Raw genomic sequence first — 20,102 nt, forward strand, 5'->3', positions numbered from 1 at the left:
TTATGCACTTTTCTGTTAGCATTCATTATTTGGTGAATTAATATCCTAATACACATTTGAAGTATTAATTATGTTTTATATGATTTAAAATTTAAATCATATAAAACTATTTAATGTTTATGTTTTGATTTATTTTAGGAAAAATAATCAAATAATTTTTGAGATTTTTGTTTTAAATATAAATTTTATAAATACACCATTTTTTGTTTTAAATAATTTATAAATATAATGAAAAAATTGTTATCTTGATGTAAGGACATTATTTTTTTTCTATGATCTTTCTATGGTATCTTGATGTAAGGAGGTTATTTTTTTTCTATGATATCTTGATGTAAGGAGATTATATTTTTTTTCTATGATATATTTTTTTTCTATGATATGATCTTTCTATGATAAGATGCATTAGCACTAAATTGTGTAGCAGAAGCTGTTGTCTTTCGAAATGCCTGTTGTTGCATTCATAAATGAAGAGGAACCACAAGAAGTGCTTATCATTTGCAGAAACATTGACCTCCTCACATAATCACATGGTTTGTCATGTTATCAACGTCATTTAGTTCAGAGATATCGATGAGAAAGAACAGACTGAGAAATCTACAACAACATACCACGCATATAGTACAATGTTTTTTAGCTAGCATGAGTAGCTAACGAACATACATAAATGATTTCCCACCCACATAGAAAATGATGGCACTTTTACCCTTTTCATTATTGGCCTCCCTGGAGATCAATCACTGTCTTAAACCTAAAATACACTGTTATCCTAACGCCTATTTTCTATGAGTGAACCTTAGGAAATGGGCTACGGTTGGCCTAGTGACCAAATTATTGAGTCATTTTCCCATTCATCCATCGGAACACAGGTCACACCACCGATGGCGACTCGTGATTGTTACAGGCCAGTCTGGAAAGCACTAATGAAGATCCCAAAGAAAGAAGAAAAAAAAACAAAAAAACATTCATTCTGTTGCGCTTCAAAGAAGATTCAAGTGAAGAAGAAGAGGTGAATCTCCTCGTTATTTTTGAGTGACAGTCCCTAATAAAGAAGATAATCTTTTCCTCTCCCTACGCACATACACACCAGGGTACAATCATAGCTATCCACTATAGGGGGTTTGAACTAGAAGAAAGGTCCCTAGATTCCTGTATGAACAATTCGATACGCGTGCCTGTGCTTCGTCCATGGTGTCGTCGGTGCAGTGTGTCAAGGTTGGTTCAAGGTTGTTAAAAATGCTGGCAACATAATAGTGGCCATGTGGATGAGGAACAAAGACGTTTTGAACGTCTGAAATGGGGGGCGGGATAAAACAAGCAGGAGAATTCGTGTCTTGTTAGCAACACCTGTTATAATAAATGGTGCAAGAAATCACGCGCCTATGCCATACTCGTAAAGAGGCGTGAAAAGTGAATCATTTTTCTCAAGCTTCCCATATAGGCGTATGTTCACGGCTACTGTTGTCAGTCATGTTGAAAGCAGATGGTTGTCATATCGCCTCACACACACGAATCCGAAGAGAACGGGTAGATGCGTTACGCAAATAAACGTGTGAACAAAATGTATGTGTGTGTGGAAATCTGCTAATAAAAGGGCTTAGAAAAAGTCCCTCTATTCATTGGGTAAATCGAACTTAAAACTTCTTACTTCTACAAATGGTATCATAGAGGTTACTAGGAATTACGTAGGCACTTTTTTTTTTTTTTTTTTTTTAACATGGAAGTGGTGCAGTAGAAAAAAATTAGCGAAATAACTCAGGCTTTTTTTCTCGACCTCGATTTTTTTTTTCTTTTGGTCTGTAGTTCTAAATATTAATTGACATTTGATATAGAAATAAAGTTACAAAGCGATTATAACTGACAGGATTCGTTCTTATGTGAGATAACGCATTCTACTAGCTCCAACGTGTGACCGGAAGTTGAAACTACAGCAGAATACAAATGAACACTCTAGAAGTCGTCGTTAGTTGGCAGGATGTTGAACTGGATTTTGCTCACTAGAAAGTGACAGAACATCTCTGGTGAAAAAAAAAATGGTGCTATGGTGACATTGTTTAGAGGGATGATCGATTGAGATATTATCAACACACACACACACACACACACACACACACACACACACACACACACACACACACACACACACACACACACACACACGAAAGAGAGAGAGAGAGAGAGAGAGAGAGAGAATGTGTATGGGGGAGACACTTCAAAAAAAAAAAAAAAGGACGAAGTTTTGATGCCATTAGTCGTCGCTTAACATTCCTGCATTGTCATGAAATCGGAGATTAAATAAAAAAATTCTATGAAAGGAATAATAGAACAAAATGAAAAAGAAAGAAAGCCAAAGAGAAGAAAGAAAAGGACAAATAGAGTAGCAGAATTAAAACAGATAAAATGCTAATTTGAATGTCTTTATCAAACCAGAGAAGAAAACAAGATGTCACTAATAGCTTTAATACGCTAATGTTTCTGTTATCGTTTCGATATGCATCATGAGAACAAACAAGATAAAAACAAACGTTAGAAGAACAATTGGGTTGAAAGACTTGTGCTTATTAAATGCTAACAATGCACAAGAATACAAATCATTCACAAGATTCTGCACAAACTGTACATGATAAATATTTATTTTAACAAAATACAGGCTTTTATTTTACTCACCATACTACTTTATTAGTGCTTCTCTATATTGGACTAGTCTCGTATTAGTGCTAAGCAAACCTTTTTATGTTAATATATTTAAATGGTAGTCAAAGTGTTTCTCAAGGAGTGGTTCTTTTAAATTTGGTAATAGGTCAAAGTCTGGAGAGCTCATGGCAAGCCTAAGTCAGATTTTTCCTTTATATTGATGTCTTATTTCCTTGGTAAATACCACAAATAGAAAACTCACACGGGATGTTTTCACTCTGGGTTCACTTGCTTGCCGATGAAGGTGGAAATTATTATTTTATTCCACCGACCATGCATGCGCTGTATGGAGAACATTATTTATAATGATCCTTCTTAATTAGATAAATTGCTTTTTTAAGGATTTTTATCTGTTTCGCTATCAGGATGCTTGTCGAGACGCCAGAGAATCTTTACCTTATGTAAGTGTTTAGTATCTGGCGTTAATCATATCTTTTTTTCATTTTAATATGTTCAAGGCTTAATGCTTGTTAATTAAAATTTTTATTAATCGTTCGAAAGGAATACGAAGAAGCATGAAAAATTTCATTCAGTGACTAAAAAGAAAAAAAAATTCCAGTGAATCCATGACAGTCCGTCAACTATTTAAATTAACTCAAAACATATTTCCATTTTGATACTAGGGGAGCTTCGCCTACGGCGCCAAACTCCCCGAGTTCCGGGGCTGGTAAGCCGGTAAGACAAAATACGTGACATAAAAACGTTTCAAATTTCGGCAGCCGAAATTTGAAACGTTTTTATGTCACGTATTTTGTCTTACCAGCTTACTGGCAGAATTCAAATTGTCAATTTGAATTCTGGCTGCTTGAGATTCACTTCTCACTTTAAGAAGATTCTAACTGTCACTATCTAGAGATTGTTCAATTTTTTTGAGATAACGTGTTTTTTTTTACTAAATAAAAAAGCCAGAGCTTTTTTTATAATCTATAATCAAGCTATAATCTTTCCGATGCAGAGAAAACTGTCCTCAGTAAAGACCTAAATCTTGTTTTATCTCCTAGATGTATTCCAAAAGAATTGTTACTTACAAAGATCGAAAAGCTACCTTCTTTCTTCCTACCCAAGAGGTAAACCTACTAAGCATTGAATCCATTTTGATCATCAATAACGCCAAACCTCTTCATCGGAACGGTCATTAAGAAGTTACAAAACAACAAATATGTGTGTGTATGTGTGATATCAATTTCTTTGGCTTTCATAGATTATGAAAAAAGCCTTCGACTCAATAGACCTGTAAAATGCTTGAAGCCTAGGTGACATTTATATTAACATATTAATTTGCCTATATGAGAAAGAGGTTCAGCAGTAATAAATTTAAATGGAAAAGAAAGAGAAATAGAAATAAAAAGACGAGCCAGACAGGGAGACTCTATCTGAACCAAAATTATTTGCTACAATCTTTGAATATGCTATGAGAAACTTGAACTGGGAGAAAAGAGGAATGAATATTGATAGAGAATACTCAAAGCCATTTACGATTCGCTGCTGATATCATTCTAATAGCAATACCAAAAAGAATTAGAACACGTGATTATTGAATTCGATGACGTAAATGTGGATATGGGCTTAAAAATAAATATAGATATATCAAAAATAACATACGATGGAAATACTTCAAAATGAAAACAAATTGAAATAAATTAATTTGTTTTCATTCTGTTTCATTTGAAATATGAATTCGTACAGATATCTTGGATAAATCATTACAAGCAACCATAAACTTGATAAAGAAATTTCAGCTGGAAAAGCAGCAGAATGGAAGCTTTTAGCCATTATAGAGAGATATTTATAATGACTAAAAATACCTGCCAAAGAATGCCAAGAGAAACTGAAAACAACACTAAGAAACATGGAAAGAGCCATTTTGGGAATAATACTTGAACACAGAAGCAAACAAAGATAACGGACAACATTGCATTAATAATAAAAGGCCACAAATGGCGCTGGACAGGAAATGCGATGAGAATGAGACAAGAGATGGACAAAGAGAACAGAATGGACACCAAGAACTGGTTATCGGAAACCAGGTAGACCTGCGGTAAGGTGGGATGATGAAACAAAGATGTTATGGACATTTAGGGTGTTCAGATGCACAAGATTGGTCTAAATGGAAGAAGCATGTGGATTTAGAAAGCTGTTGATGATTATAAATACACTATTCAAGAAAATATAGAAATATACTAATTATCTTAAATATATACTATTCAAGATATACAATATATTATTCAAGAGAATATAAAAATTATTAAAATGCTTTAACTATAAATTTAAAAATATTGCAACTAATATTATTATTTCTAATTTTTAAGATTTAATAATATTAGATTTAGTTAAAATGTATATCAAGATATAGTTTGTATCCACCATTTTTATTTTAATATAAAATAATAGAAGAGATCATAAAGAATTGGTTGTGTGATTGGAAAAAAAGGAAGGGAATGGTTAATCGACCGTGAGATGCGGTGATTGATTCATTCAATCCAATACCCTTGGAGGGTAATGGATGGCAATGCTGTAGCCAATGAAGTTCTAACTGAGGCTCGGCTATTGCTGTTACCCTCCTGCCATGATCAGAGCTTTAATAGCTCAATAACACCTTATCCCTACACTGTCCTCTACAGATAACGGGGAAGATGAAAAGCATTCTTGCTTCGCCCCTTTAAGCCAGTCCTTATAAGGATAAGGTTGTGTGATTGGGTCGTATGTGATTAAATAGGATCCTTGGGATAACGTGTTTGCAGGCTGAGAAGAGAGATTAAATCGACCGTGAGATGCGGTAATTCATTAATACCCTTGGAGGGTAATGGATGGTAATGCTGTAGCCAATGAAGTTCTAACTGAGGTTCGGCTATTGATGTTACTCTCCTGCCATGATCAGAGCTCTAATAGCTCAATAACACCTTATCCCTACACTGTCCTCTACAGATAACGGGGAAGATGAAAAGCATTCTTGCTTTGCCCCTTTAAGCCAGTCCTTATAAGGACGTATTTGTACTAATAATGTACTAATATAATATATGTACTAATATCTGTACTAATAATATGGTATCATCGCGTGTATCCCTACTAATGTAGGGGAAGTACTAAGAGAAGAGTTTCCATGTTGCATGTTGTTTTATTATATGACAGATGATTATAAACATATATCTCTACTAATACTAATATAATGTAGCAAACTCTGTTGAAGAACTTCAACAAATGATCAATGAATCAAATGTAGAAAGTAAAAAGAATGGATTAAAGATAAACAAAACAAAAAAATAATCTAAATAAATACATCACCAAAAAGCTAGTACAACTGGAACACCTGGAAAGTGATACAGTAATCTGTTATGTTTACCTAGGACAAAAATCACAGTACAGGAAGGCTGTGAAGAAGAAACTGTACGTAGAAATCAACTTGGTTGGATAGCCTTTGGAAAACACTGTGAAGCACTCAAAAGAAAATATTCCAATGTGCCTTAAAAGAAAAATATTCGACAGTGTATACTTCCATCATGGCATACGAAGTGGAACGTAGGCGTGGACTAAAAATCGACCAACAAGTTCAGGATAAAAGAAAGAAGTTACAAAACAAAGGAAAGTGGAAAGATCATTACTTTGCATTATCCATTCTAGATAGAAAGCGCAACACTTGAGTCCGAACTCAGACTAGGGTAAAAGACACAACATAAAAGCTATTAAAAAGATCCCAATGGCAATGAACGGGTCATATTGCAAGAAGTAATCTCAGAGATGAAAAGAGAGAGCTACAGGAAGAACGAAGAAAGGGTTTGCGCCTGAAAAAAAATTTTCAGGCGCAAACTTTGTTTGCTTACACTTGGATAAAGGATTAAACTAAATTTATTATACTCTAACCAAGTGGGGAAAAAAACTTCCAACATCTTTCTCTAAGTCCAGAGTAATTTAATAATAAGTGGTACACCTTTTGGAAACTCGTATAGGTAAATATGACTCTCCATAGCTTCTGCCTTAGTATCACCAGGAGGTCGCTAGTGAGTCTTCACTGATACGGTTGTGAACTTTCTTCTCTGTAGAACGTGGTAATTAAATATGATGGTTTTGAAGTGTAGCTGCTAGATTAACTAGCAGAGACGCGTTTATTTAAAGTCATTAAATTGCGGACTATACTGAATCTAAGAACATCAGCAAAGGTAAGTGGACGGTAATTGCAACGAGGGCGATTCGTTAGGCCTAACAGCCGATAGAATCGCCATTGTTAGCATATCTATTCCAGATACATTTACTTGCGTTTATACGCAAACTGTCAATAATGAATGTGTCAGATTTGGACGCCCTCACAGATTCGCTGGACGAAGAGCCAGCGTTCATACTTGTAAATAAACTTCAAAGGAAATTTAAGCTCAAATGGCCATCAAACTTGATAGATCCTGATACAATTATAGACTCTCTAGATAAAGGATTGGCTTTCAGCTTCATAAAGAAACTCCTTCAGAAGTTCGAGCGTGAATGGCCCGGCTTCCTGAATCTTTACTCTTCACCTGAGACTGACGATGATCCAAATGAAGACACTCCTCAAATGGAGGAAAATTTAAATCCAGTCACCTCTGAATCTACTCATTCAGATCAAGGAGAGAAGCACGTGCGTAAAAAACGCAAAACTCTCGCCTCGGAGTCAGCAAACGAAAATGGCATGGATGAAGATGCCCCCAACATAGATTCCTCTGCCTCCACCAATGAAAAGGTGCCTCCAGTCATTCTTAGGGAAAAACAGAGATGGACAGCCCTAAGAACCACCATGGCCAACCTGCAAATAAATTACTCCACTGCCAAGAACATAGAGGAGGGCATCAAAATTCAGCCCACTACAGTGTCTGACTATAGAAATCTAACCAAGGAGTTGGACACAAGAGGTATACAATACCATACCTTCACACTTACCTCGGAGAAAAATCTTAAAGTGGTACTCCGAGGAGTATCTGAAGACATTGAAACAGCTGAAATAGCTGCTGACCTCAACATGCAAGATCTGCCTCCCATCAAAGTCAGTAGAATGTACAGATCTAACAAGACCCCTATGCCTCTAGTATTGGTAGAAATACACAACATCTATAAAGATATTTACAATTTGAAGACAATCTGTGGGCTCAAGATCTCACCAGAGCCACTTAGGAAGAGGGCCTCTTCTGGGCAATGCCATAGATGCCAAAAATTTGGTCATGCCCAGAAGTTGTGCAAAGCCCAATACAGATGTCTGAAATGTGGTGACACCCACCCCACATATACCTGCTCCAAGCCAAAAACCACCCCGGCTAAGTGTGCTAATTGTGGTGGCCCCCACCCTGCAAATTACAGAGGATGTATATGCCACCCAAAAAACAGACAAACTGAGTTAATCAGTCAGTCTAGCTCACTGACAGAAACGAAAGCCCCAGAAGCCCAAGTTCATCAGGCTCCTATTAGCTTGAACAAGATGACAGGTGTTCACCCACCATCAACTGAGCCCCCTAAGAAAATAAATCTTCAACACCAAACAAGAACATATGCTGATGTGGCCCACCCCAAAAAAGCAATCCATGACCAGAATATGAAAAATCCACATTCAAATATAACAGCCATCATCACCTCTTCTCTTGTAAATATGTTACAGGATTTCAGTAACGCAAATCCATCACTGAGCACTACAAAAAGTTTCTTGCAGCAAACACAGCTCATTTTATCTGCACTCTCCAATGCATAGGAAAAAATTTACCCCAGATTCTCTAATGATTATCTCATGGAATGCCAACGGCCTTAAAAATAAAATACTAGAAGTACAGGAATTCAATGACAGATATAATCCGGATATATTATTAATTAATGAAACTCACCTGAGACCTGCTGACAATCCTAAATTCAAAGGATATCAGCTCTACAGGAATGATAGACTGGATTACAGAGGTGGTGGCACAGCCATCCTCATCAAAAATCACATCAATCATCATTCTGTAGCCATTCCTACAACCACCAATCTCGAACTTACAGGTATCAATGTCATCACAAACTCTATCGGAAACATAAAAATATATTCTGCTTATAACCCACCATCAAAAACATTGCTGACCACAGATCTGGATGCTATCCTCGGCATTAAACTGCCGGTTATTATTGCAGGAGATTTTAACGCAAAACATCACGCCTGGAGCAGTAGGTCTATAAATAGGAATGGCCGCATCCTCTATAACTACACAAGCTCAAATTGCGCAACTGTGGCTGGTCCCTCAGTGCCAACTCACCACAGTCCTACTGGCTCATCCGACGTCTTGGATATAGCTGTCCTTCAGAACGTTAACCTACAGTACTCCCTGGAATCATTGAATGAGTTATCATCAGACCACAATCCTATTCTGCTCCAACTGGGTTATCAGAGGGATCTTCCCCATTCGCCTCATACCTTCATTCCCTGGGAAAAACTATCCAAAATGCTTCCAAACTACATTGATCCCATCCCTCATATTAATTCCAAGGAAGAAATTGATTCTGCAGTCAATAAACTTACTGATCAAATCAACACAGCCATAGCATCTATCACCTCAAATTCAGTTGCCTTCAAGCCTAAACGACTACCAGATGACATAATGAACTTAATCAGGGAGAAAAATAAAGCAAGAAAAAGATACCACAACACCAGAGCACCCCAAGACAAGAAATATCTCAACAAAATGAACAGTGCAGTGAGAGATGCACTTAAAGTCCATAGAAACAAACTATGGGAAGATAAATTAGCCTCCATATCACCTGGTGATCAATCCGTTTGGAAGTTCCTGAGAAACATCAAAAACAAAAACAAATCTCTTCCTCCTCTCAAATCTGACCTGAACATTGTTTACACAGATGCAGAAAAAGCCGAAACTATAGCTAAAAATTTAGAAAAACGGTGTAGCCCTTCATACAATAATCTAAATTTCAATCATATTTACAAAGTCCACCGCCACGTCAGACATGTGTTAAAACGGCCTGATACCTGTACTAGCCAACTCACACCTATTTCCCCAGCTGAAATTTATGACATTATAAAGAATTTAAAGAATAAAAAAGCTCCAGGGCCTGACGGCATCTCCAACAAAGTTATTAAACTGCTACCCCGAAAGGCCATCGTATATCTCACAACAATAATAAATGCTATGTTCAGGTTTAAGTACTTCCCCTCTGCATGGAAGTTGGCAGACGTAATTCCTATATACAAACCAGGCAAGGATCCTCAGCAGCCTCAAAGTTATCGTCCCATAAGTCTGATATCTAATCTGGGCAAAATAGCAGAAAAAGCTATCCTTTCCAGAATTCAACTTTCAGTAAAAAAATTAAACATCCTTCCTTCAGAACAGTTTCGTTTTCGCCAATTTCACAGTACCACCCAACAAATTCACAGACTAATAGAATTCATTATCACAAGTTATAATTGGCATCAATACACCGGGGCAGTTTTTCTTGATTTAGAGAAGGCGTTTGACAAGTTATGGCACTTTGGACTACTATACAAGTTGATTTTAGCTGGCATTCCATCAGATCTAGTTCAAATTATAAAGTCATTTCTTAGTGACAGACGAATGCAAGTCAAACTAAATGATATATTATCTACCCAACGACGCATCTTGGCAGGAGTTCCTCAAGGGTCCCTTCTGGCACCGATACTTTTCACGATTTACATGGCGGACATTCCGCACAATCCAATGTCATCCATCATTGCCCTATACGCAGACGACACAGCTATACTAGCCAGATCTATTAAACCTCACCTTGTCACCAAGAAACTGCAAGAAAATCTGCAGAGATTAGAGCACTGGTTCTCGGAATGGAGACTGCAAGTAAACCCTCAGAAGAGTATTGCCATGCTCTTCACTAAAAACTCAATACTCCCCAAAGATGATATCTTCCTATTTAATACCAAGATTCCCTGGAAAGCAGAAGCCAAATATCTGGGTGTACTGCTGGACAGAAAACTAACTTTCAGTTCACATATAAAAGCCTCATGTTCAAAAGCATCAAGAGTCATTGCACAGCTTTACCCTCTTATCAATAGGAATAGCAAGCTGGATACCAAAATAAAACTGCTCCTTTATCAACTGTTGATTCGACCCATTATCACTTACGCATCCCCAGCCTGGAGTCACACCTCAAGTACAAATATCCTCAAACTACAGAAAGTGCAAAACAAATGTCTCCGCATGATATTAAACGCACCATGGTACGTCAGAAATGTCCAACTTCACCGGGATACAAATATCCCCTACATCTATTCTTTCCTGCAGTCTTCAGCAGTGAAGTTCTTCTCAGTGTCCTCTTCACATCCAAATGAATTAGTGCAACAAGCAGCAAATTATGATGAAACAGACTTCTCAAAATATAGGAGACCGAAGGCCATCCTACTTCCAAATGAAGATCTCTGAATCGCACCCACTCAGGCAGAGCTCTTAGCTCATAAACTTTTCCTCACACAGTAATCCTTATCAGATAGCAGGGAATAAAAAAGCATTTTGCTTCGCCCTTATAGTCAGCAACGTCTTGCGTCTTGCGTTAGTATCACCAGGGATGTGATAGGCAGAGGATGAATCAATCGACCGTGAAACGTGTGATTCATTCATTCAATCCAATACCCTTGGAGGGTAACGGATGGCAATGCTGAACCAATGAAGTTTATCTGAGGTTCTGCTGTTGCTGTTATCCTGGGTTAATGAGTTCGCTCTCTTAGGTTTTGCCGTAAGGGAGCAATTGAGTCTTCGGGGAAAGTGTTCTCCGGCCCGCTGAGGGGTACTTGCCGGTGAATTATTTTCTTCGGAATTTGAGCGGTTCTGCTCGGTGGTCGGGGAGCCCGTCACTGAGTGGAACCAACGCTGAGATGAGATATGGACGGTCTTTCGCCTACTATGGAGTAGCCTAGAGATCGTCCGTTTTTTTGAGATTATCACCTTTACTTACATAGGCGGTGATTGATTCATTCAATCCGATACCCTTGGAGGGTAATGGATGGTAATGCTGTAGCCAATGAAGTTCTCACTGAGGCTCGGCTATTGCTGTTACCCTCCAGCCATGATCACAGCTTTAATAGCTCAATAACACCTTATACATACACTGTCCTCTACAGATAACAGGGAAGATGAAAAGCATTCTTGCTTCGCCCCTTTAAGCCAGTCCTTATAAGGACTTAGTATCACCACTTCTGGGTCTGGCTCCCACTGATGAGACCTCAATAAAGGTCGAAACCATTCTGGGTATTGGCCCTTCTCTTAATGCAATTCCGCAAGGAGATGTGCTTTGCATTATGGGAGATACTGAGACAAGGAGTGATGAGAGTTTTGATTTTTTTGAGTTTGATTTTTGATGATAGTACACCTTACCTCAGTCCTGAAGATATTTTCAGGCGCAAACTTTGTTTGCTCACACTTTGATAAAGGATTAAACTAAACTTATTATGGTGGGAGGATGAGTTTAAAGAGATGGCTGGACCTCTAGGAGGACTTTTAGAGAAGACCTTCGTCCAGCAGCGGGCAGTGGCTGATGAATAATAATAATGTAGGGAAGAGTATTGTATATATTTTATAACAGACTATTATTTTAAACATATATATTAATAAATTACTTTACTATCTGCTGGAGGGTGGGAGAAAGAAAATGAGAGAGAGAGAGAGAGAGAGAGTGAGAGAGAGAGAAAGAAAGAAGAGAAAACATAAAAAAGGAAGTAAAATAGCTAAGCCAGCAAACCATGAACATAGGAAAAGGGAAAGAATGCAATAAAAAAAGAAAGTAAATATTTAAAAAAGAGAGAAGAAAAAAGGAAATAGACGTGCGTGTTAACATCATTTAGCGATAATTATTTAAATACGTGTAGTTTCATTTCGTTTATTTTATTTTTATGCAAGATAAAGGAGTTGTAGAGCTTTCTTAATGTTAATAAAAGTCATTCTTAACAATTGAAGCTAAAAAAAAAAAAGTTAATAAAATTTCGTGTCACAGGCCAGTACACGGACACAGTTGTTTAGCACTGACTAGCACTCATTTTCTGCCTTTGGATCATTAAAGTTTTCTTATTTTTTTCGAATATCTAATTACTCGCATTTTTTTACGTACAAGTTAGTATCCGTTTTTGCCGAAGTTTTATCCGAAGACAGGTTTTGTGATAAATCTTTCCCCTTCTGTGTAATTAGAATCATTACTCGTGGCTATCAACGATCAATTAAGATAAATATTTATCCCTCGTGACATTCGACTTTCACGTGCTATCGAACGTGATGAAATGGACATTGTAGAAAGCAATACTGGTTGCTAGGCATTTTTTCAATTTCATTATTTAATGTCACAAGAGGGAGTTAGTGTGGTCCATGCATTGAATTTGTACTACTGGAACGAGGCTAGTATTTAAAATAATGAATTATTATTATTTCTGACTGCATCGATTTGGACATTTAGCTATTTCTGAACACAATAACGTGAATTTCGTGCACTTCTCTCTTAGAGCAAAGGTCAGTCTGCTGTTCACCTACCCATTGACTTTAGTATTCGAGCACTAGAACATACAAACAACACTATTCATACACCACTAGTGACGGTACAGCGAATACAAAAATACCACAAATAATAGCACGTTGGAAAGAATTTCAATAGAGGTGTTTTAACCTCCTTTGAGAGCGGAATGACAAAATAAGATGATAAAACATATACTGTATGTAATGTATGTAAGTGCATAGACAAGGACAAGGCATGATCCTAAAAAAACTTTCAGGAACAAGTGCATATATAAATCAAGACGAACATGTCCTTCTTTCGAATAGGCTACGATGTTCCACTGTCGCCAAGGTAACCTGCATACGTGACGGTATGTGCTCTTTGATTTTATCGGAAAAAAAAAAAAAATCGGTTGACGTCGTCATAAATTTTAATGATGTTGAGGAGGGAGGGATTGTTGTTTATGAAAGTGTGTAATAACAGAAAGAAGGTGAAGAGTTTTTTTCTTCTTTTTGACGTAATCTGTGAACATGTGAAATGTTCTATATCCAGCAATAGCCATTGTAATCTTCGAATGGAACTTTTTTTTTAATTTAAATTTAAATTTTAAAAATGCCTTACTTAGATTAATGTTTCTTTCTTTATTCTGTCGATTGAAGTTTAAGGACTCTTGACAATATCGAATGGAGTTTATGGTATATTTTTACATGATTAACTAGATATTAAAAAGCTTATCTTTAGACAGCGCACGATAATATTAAATAAACTGATAACTTTTTGTGGCCAGATGGATCTCAATCCCCTGGATTATAATCCCTTCATCTCTAAGAAGTTGAGTTAATTTAATAAGAGATTATTGAGCACTTGGCTCAACTTAGGGCGGTGTGGGAGCGCTTGTACCGATAATGAATTGATTGGGGTGAATAGCTGCTTTGGTGAAATATGCAGAGGCAATGACATGGAGAAGCGTGGGAATATATTGGATGTTAGCATCTCGATGAAGAAAAGCATTCCTCACAAACCACGGAGCATCAAATATCATGCGGAGACATTTGTTTTGGATGACTTGTAGTTTTTTAATGTTGCTGGGGGAAGTGTTACCCCAAGCCGGTGATCGGTACGTTAACGTAGGTCTAATAATTGTTTTGTAGATCCGTAGCTTGTTTTCAGTGCTGACTTGGCTTCTTCGGTTGAGAAGAGGGTAGAGCTGTGTAATTGCAGAGTTTGATTTGTTGCAGGCATACACGATGTGAGGGTTAAAACTGAGGCGGTTATCTAGTTGTATACCTAGATATTTGGTTTTGGATTTCCATGGAATAGCTGTGTTGAAAAGTTTAACTTCTCCGTAGTGGGAAACTTTCCTTCTTGTGAAAAGATTGGTGCTGAATTTTGAGTGTATGATTATTTTGTGTGCGTTTGTTGCAAACAGGAGTGTGTGTGTGGGGGGGGGGTCTTAAATCCGAAAATATTCTTACATTCATAGATGGAAACGAAGATCTGCTAATGTTTTGCCATCCTGCTTGGCCGGTTAGTATATCCGATATATTCTTGATTTTTTTTCTATTTTAATTGACGACATTGATTATTTTTTGTTCTTGTGAATCCACATACTATTGGGTATGGATATTTGTGATTATCTTCAGGTAGGTGAATTTCATCGCCAGGTATAAGCCACCTTCCCCCTTATTGGAAATCTGAAGTGACTTGAAAAAGTTTCACCTTTGGGCTCTAAAGCAAAAATTCCGGAGTATGCAAAAAATACAAATATATATGTATATGAAATTAATATAAGATAATTAATATATATATATATATATATATATATTGTGAGTTCAACATATCTCATCATCGGCCTATGGAGTAAGATAGGTGCTGAGATTCAGCAGATAGTAGGAGAGGAAGATAAAAATAGAGTGTATAGTGGTAGAGTAGAGAAAAGAGCCCTCAGCTGACTTGTTTTAGCTTTTGACCCCCCCCAGGGGTGCTTTTAAAACGGTCGTTGATTTTTCACTTTTTAAAAAAGGAAAAATCCTGAAAAGGAAACATGTAGGAGACTAGAGGAACTTGACATGAACGAAATAAAGGCAAAGGAAACAAGAAAACCATTAATTTGACTAAACCTGCAGAAAATCTTGAAAGAGAATTTAGATAACTGTTGAATGAGACAAGTGAATTTAGAAGTAGGGGAAGGACCTGGCCCGAGTGATGCAGCCCACAAGGAGCTGCACCGCCTCGCTGCTCGGGTATGTTCAGGCCAACCCTCTCCTATGTGAACAAAACATTAAAGTCAAAAAGGAGAGACAGAAGGATTATTATTTCCCCGACTTAGCAATCCTCTTGGAGATCTGAGTCTATTAGCACATTTGAGGTGTTGCATAGCTGTGCTAGCTCCTCCTCATTTAGGTCTATTTGTCCCTTTATGTCGTCCGGCACAACAGTGTTTATGTCGAGGACGAATAAAGTAGCCCAGTGCATGCATGCACATTTGCTTTCAGACAACTAGATAAATTCTGGTTGTACTGCTTTGCTCATTATTCTAAATAGTTTTTCTGCAGTTTTCACTGGTCCTCTGAATCTTCTTAATATTGCGCTTCCATTGCTAACTCTAAAAATTATAGGTCTTTTGGGGGTGTTGCCATGTTATCTCTGGGTTTCTTTGCGTCTCTTAAAATAACAGGCGCTTCAGTACTGCCTTCCTCTGGCCTTCCTGGACGTTTTTGTGAGACTTCTTCTTTACTGATTTCCATTTCGCTTTCTTCCTTTTCCTCTTCTGTGTCCCCAGTGTAAGTTTTCTTTTTCTTCTTTCTATCTGCTAAGGTTTCTGTGGTGGTGGCTTTATCCTTGGCTGTTTCTTCTTCCTCTGTTGTATCTTTGCTGGTTGTTTCTGCAGTTATGGCAGCTTCTTTCACCTTATGGACTTTCTTGTTTCTTTTTGAAGTTTCGGAGGTGGCGGCATAGCTTTCTGATGCTGTTGTCGACCTTCAGGATTGGGAATTCTTCCCGTTCTGTGCCATTTGCCTTTTCTGCTGGTGTTACTGTGGCTGGCATGACCGCACCTCCCATCCTTTCTGCAGGTGTCTACTTTGTGGTCGTTGTTTCCTCATTTCAAGCAAGCTGCTTGACATTGGTTTAGTGCATGGCCTGTAGTCAGGCAAATTTTACATTTAATTTTCGGACAGTCGGCCTCAAGGTGGGTGAAGGCGCCACGCCTGAAACACTGCTTCCTTACACCAGGGTAATTTACCATTACCCTGGCAGATCCTATGAGGACGAAGTTTGGGACGGCAGTTTTCATCTCAAGAGAGATGATTACTTCGCCTGACTTCCACTCAGGGTTGTCGACGTCGCTCAAAATTTGATTTGAACTTCCCGTACAACGCCCCATTTGGAGAACACGCTACGGATGATATCTTCATTTTCCGCGTACTCTATAGGGAATCTGGGGATTTTTAGCATTTTTAAAATGCTCACTACCATGAAGATGAAAGGAGATACTTTTTCCCCCCACATTCAAAACCTTCAAGTAGCTTGTTTCTATATAATTTTAACCACCACTTGGTATCTTCCTCCCCCAAAAAGGGGTAAAACCAAATATATATTCTCTGCACCCGCGGAGTTCATCAGAGCCTTTGCTAACTTCCAACCAGGACAGATGTAATGGTTGGAAGATTGACTGGAGGTGTGTGTGTGTGGGGGGGGGGTCCTTAAATATCCCTACCACCACCGAGTGTTTATTCTTGCCCCAGTCCTGGGTTTATACTATACAGTATCTGCCGCTAAATTCTCCAGAGCCTCGATGAGACCCTTATTCGATAACAACCGAAAGAACAGATACTACGTTTTCCTCTTAGCTGATAAGAACCGATACTACACTTTGATCTTAGCCTTGTTGATCTGCAAACCTTTCATGAATGCTAATCACAAGGAAGAATTAATTCCCTTATCCTTATAAGGACTGGCTTAAAGGGGCGCAGCAAGATTGCTTTTCATCTTCCCCGTTATCTGTAGAGGACAGTGTAGGGATAAGGTGTTATTGAGCTATTAAAGCTCTGATCATGGCAGGCGGGTAACAGCAATAGCCAAGCCTCAGTTAGAACTTCATTGGCTACAGCATTGCCATCCATTACCCACCAAGGGTATTAATCACCGCATCTCACGGTCGATCAATCCGCTGCACAAGAAAGAACTTATAGTCCTTATAAGGACTGGCTTAAAGAACTATTAAAGCTCTGATCATGGTAGGAGGGTAACAGCAATACCGAGCCTCAGTTAGAACTTCATTGGCTACACAGCATTGCATCCATTATCCTCCAAGGGTATTAATCACCGTATGTGTAAGTAAAGGTGATATCTCAAAAATATCGGACGATCTCTAGGCCACTCATTCGTGGGCGAAAGACCGTCCAAATCTCAGCGTTTCTACTCAGTGAAACTCGAGTACCGAGCAGAACCGCTCATATTCCGAGGAAAATAATTCACCGGCAAGTACCCCTCAGCGGGCCGTGCCGGAGAACACTTTCCCCGGAGACTCAAAGTGCTCCCTTAGCGCAAAACCTAAGAGAGCGAACTCATTTACCCAGGATAACAGCAACAGCCGAACCTCAGTTAAACTTCATTGGTTCAGCATTGCCATCCGTTACCCTATATGGGCATCTCATATAAAATCAGTCACCGCATTTCAGAGTCGATTAACTTCCTCTAACCAACCTCAAGAAAGAACTACGGTATATGCAAACAATTTAGAATATTTTCATATAAAACATAAAAAGGTGTGGAACAACCTATATATAATTCACAGTTATTTTTCCATTTTCTTTTATCTATTATTCCTTTTTAATTAGATTAATTATTCAATATATTTTTAAATATCCTGTTTGCATAATCCACTTCAATATTAAAACAAATATAATTAATTTGAAGATGAATCTGAATCCAGAATGAACCCAGGTGTCTTTTCATTACGTGGGATGATTAGAGACTGAAGGACAAGAAGAAGTGCTTTGAACCGGGATTAGTAACCAGACGGGATGCTTCATGATTTCCCTAAGACGGGAAGAACTGAGAAGGTAATTCTCCTGGCACGCCTTAGTAACGATTTGATTTGATTTGCACACGGACACTAATCGAGTGTGATAACCCCTGAACATAGCATGTTGTTAAGGTTCAATGCTTAAAGAGAGGTCACGCAATATTGTCGGGAATGAATTAGAAGGATGTATGCGAATGGCTAATGACATCTTTGGGAATCCGAAAGCGCAAATTTTTCGTGGCACATTCTCATTATGAGACGTCGTGTGTCATTATTGAAGCAATTAGCTGTATCGGGGCGCACTGTCTGCTAATGAATCACCCTCCAACAGGATGCGTGTCCGGGCGATACGTACAATTAAAAGATAACCGCTCGAGGTCGCTGACTGCATTCAGTCAATAGGTCATCTGGTCTCGGGGCAATTAGCTCCAGGATATTCACACAACGACACACATCAGACGAATTTCATGTGGCTATTGTCTTTCTTTCTTTCTATTCCTGTGTCGCAATTTCTTTCGTAATGTCCTTTGCTTTGTCGCACTTTATCCTTTTTTTTTTATTTTTTATTTTTTTTTATCTTTCCTGATTTTTTTGTATTTTAATTGATGACATCGATTCTTTTTGTTCGTGTTTTTCTTAGTGATTCTGATTCTGATTCCATTTACGTTTGTCTCTTCTCTCTCTCTCTCTCTCTCTCTCTCTCTCTCTCTCTCTCTCCAGCTTTTCTGTCTCTTTCTTTCTCTCTTTTACTTGAAGTTATCGCAATTGTTAAGTACAGTCTCTCCCTAAGATGACAGTTTCTGTTTCGTCACAATCATTCACTGATGATGATTTTTTGTCTTTAGTCATTGTGATCGTAACCCTCATTCCATCCTGATGCTTTATTTTTTATAGTGAAATCAGTGCTATTAATGAAAGCTAGTGATAATTTGTGCAGCTTTCATTTTTATGGTGAGCAGAAATATTCTGTTCTTTGCATGGTGACCAGTTTCTCATATATCAACTTATGGATAGTAATCATAATGTTCATCGTCAATTTCCACTGTACAACAAACTTGGGATAGTGGTATGATCACCGATTGAAACCAGCATTTATAATATATCCATTATAAATGCTGGTCTGTTTCATATAAATCAGCTGATAAATTCGACAATATAATGCTCAAACCTTCTTCGGGTACTTATCTACAACAGTCTCTTGGAACAATATTATCAAATACTCGTATATGGCGAGAGTTCTCAATAAGAAGGTTAAGTCAACCAACATTTATCAAGAGTCCATGTTCCAAGTATCGAGTCTTACAGGCTAATACTTACGCAATCTTTCATACTGCACATGATCTCTATTATTAGCAATCAACTTACTCTTATACTAAAAAACAGTAATTTATGTTCTTTTCTTTTCTTCTTTTATGTTTACGTTTATCCAGAGGGTTTTCTCTTTTAATTTTTCCCTTCTTATAACTATTCTCTTTTATATTTTCTCTTCTTTTTATTACAGATTCACTTTCCTCTTTCTCTTATTTCTTTCGCCGTGGCCCGTTACTTAAGATGTCTATGCTCTTTCACTGCGTTTAGTTTTACTGAACAAAGAAAGTTATATAAACTTCTCTCACACAGAATGAGATTCTATAACCTTTATTCGTGAATGAATTCAAACGATTCTTTACGGCCTTCGTATTTTTGAACGGTGATTATAATTGTTAACCTCTCCACTCAACTATTGAACGAATGAATTTCGCTTTCTTAGATGTTCCACGGATGTCAAATAATTATCTGAGCTATAAATGAGTCTCCTCTCGAATAACTGCAGCTGTCCTTTCTTTCAAATAGCCTTTGCTAGAATTCGGTAGGGTTAAAATAGCTGACATTTACATGGACTTCCTATTTCAACCAATACTTACTAGGCAGACAATTACATTTTAATCACCTTGCGAATGAC

Source organism: Typopeltis vanoorti, chromosome 2 (assembly GCF_054136105.1).
Source record: "Typopeltis vanoorti isolate ZY-2024b chromosome 2, IOZ_Tvanoo_1.0, whole genome shotgun sequence".
Classification (NCBI taxonomy): Eukaryota; Metazoa; Arthropoda; class Arachnida; order Uropygi; family Thelyphonidae; genus Typopeltis; species Typopeltis vanoorti.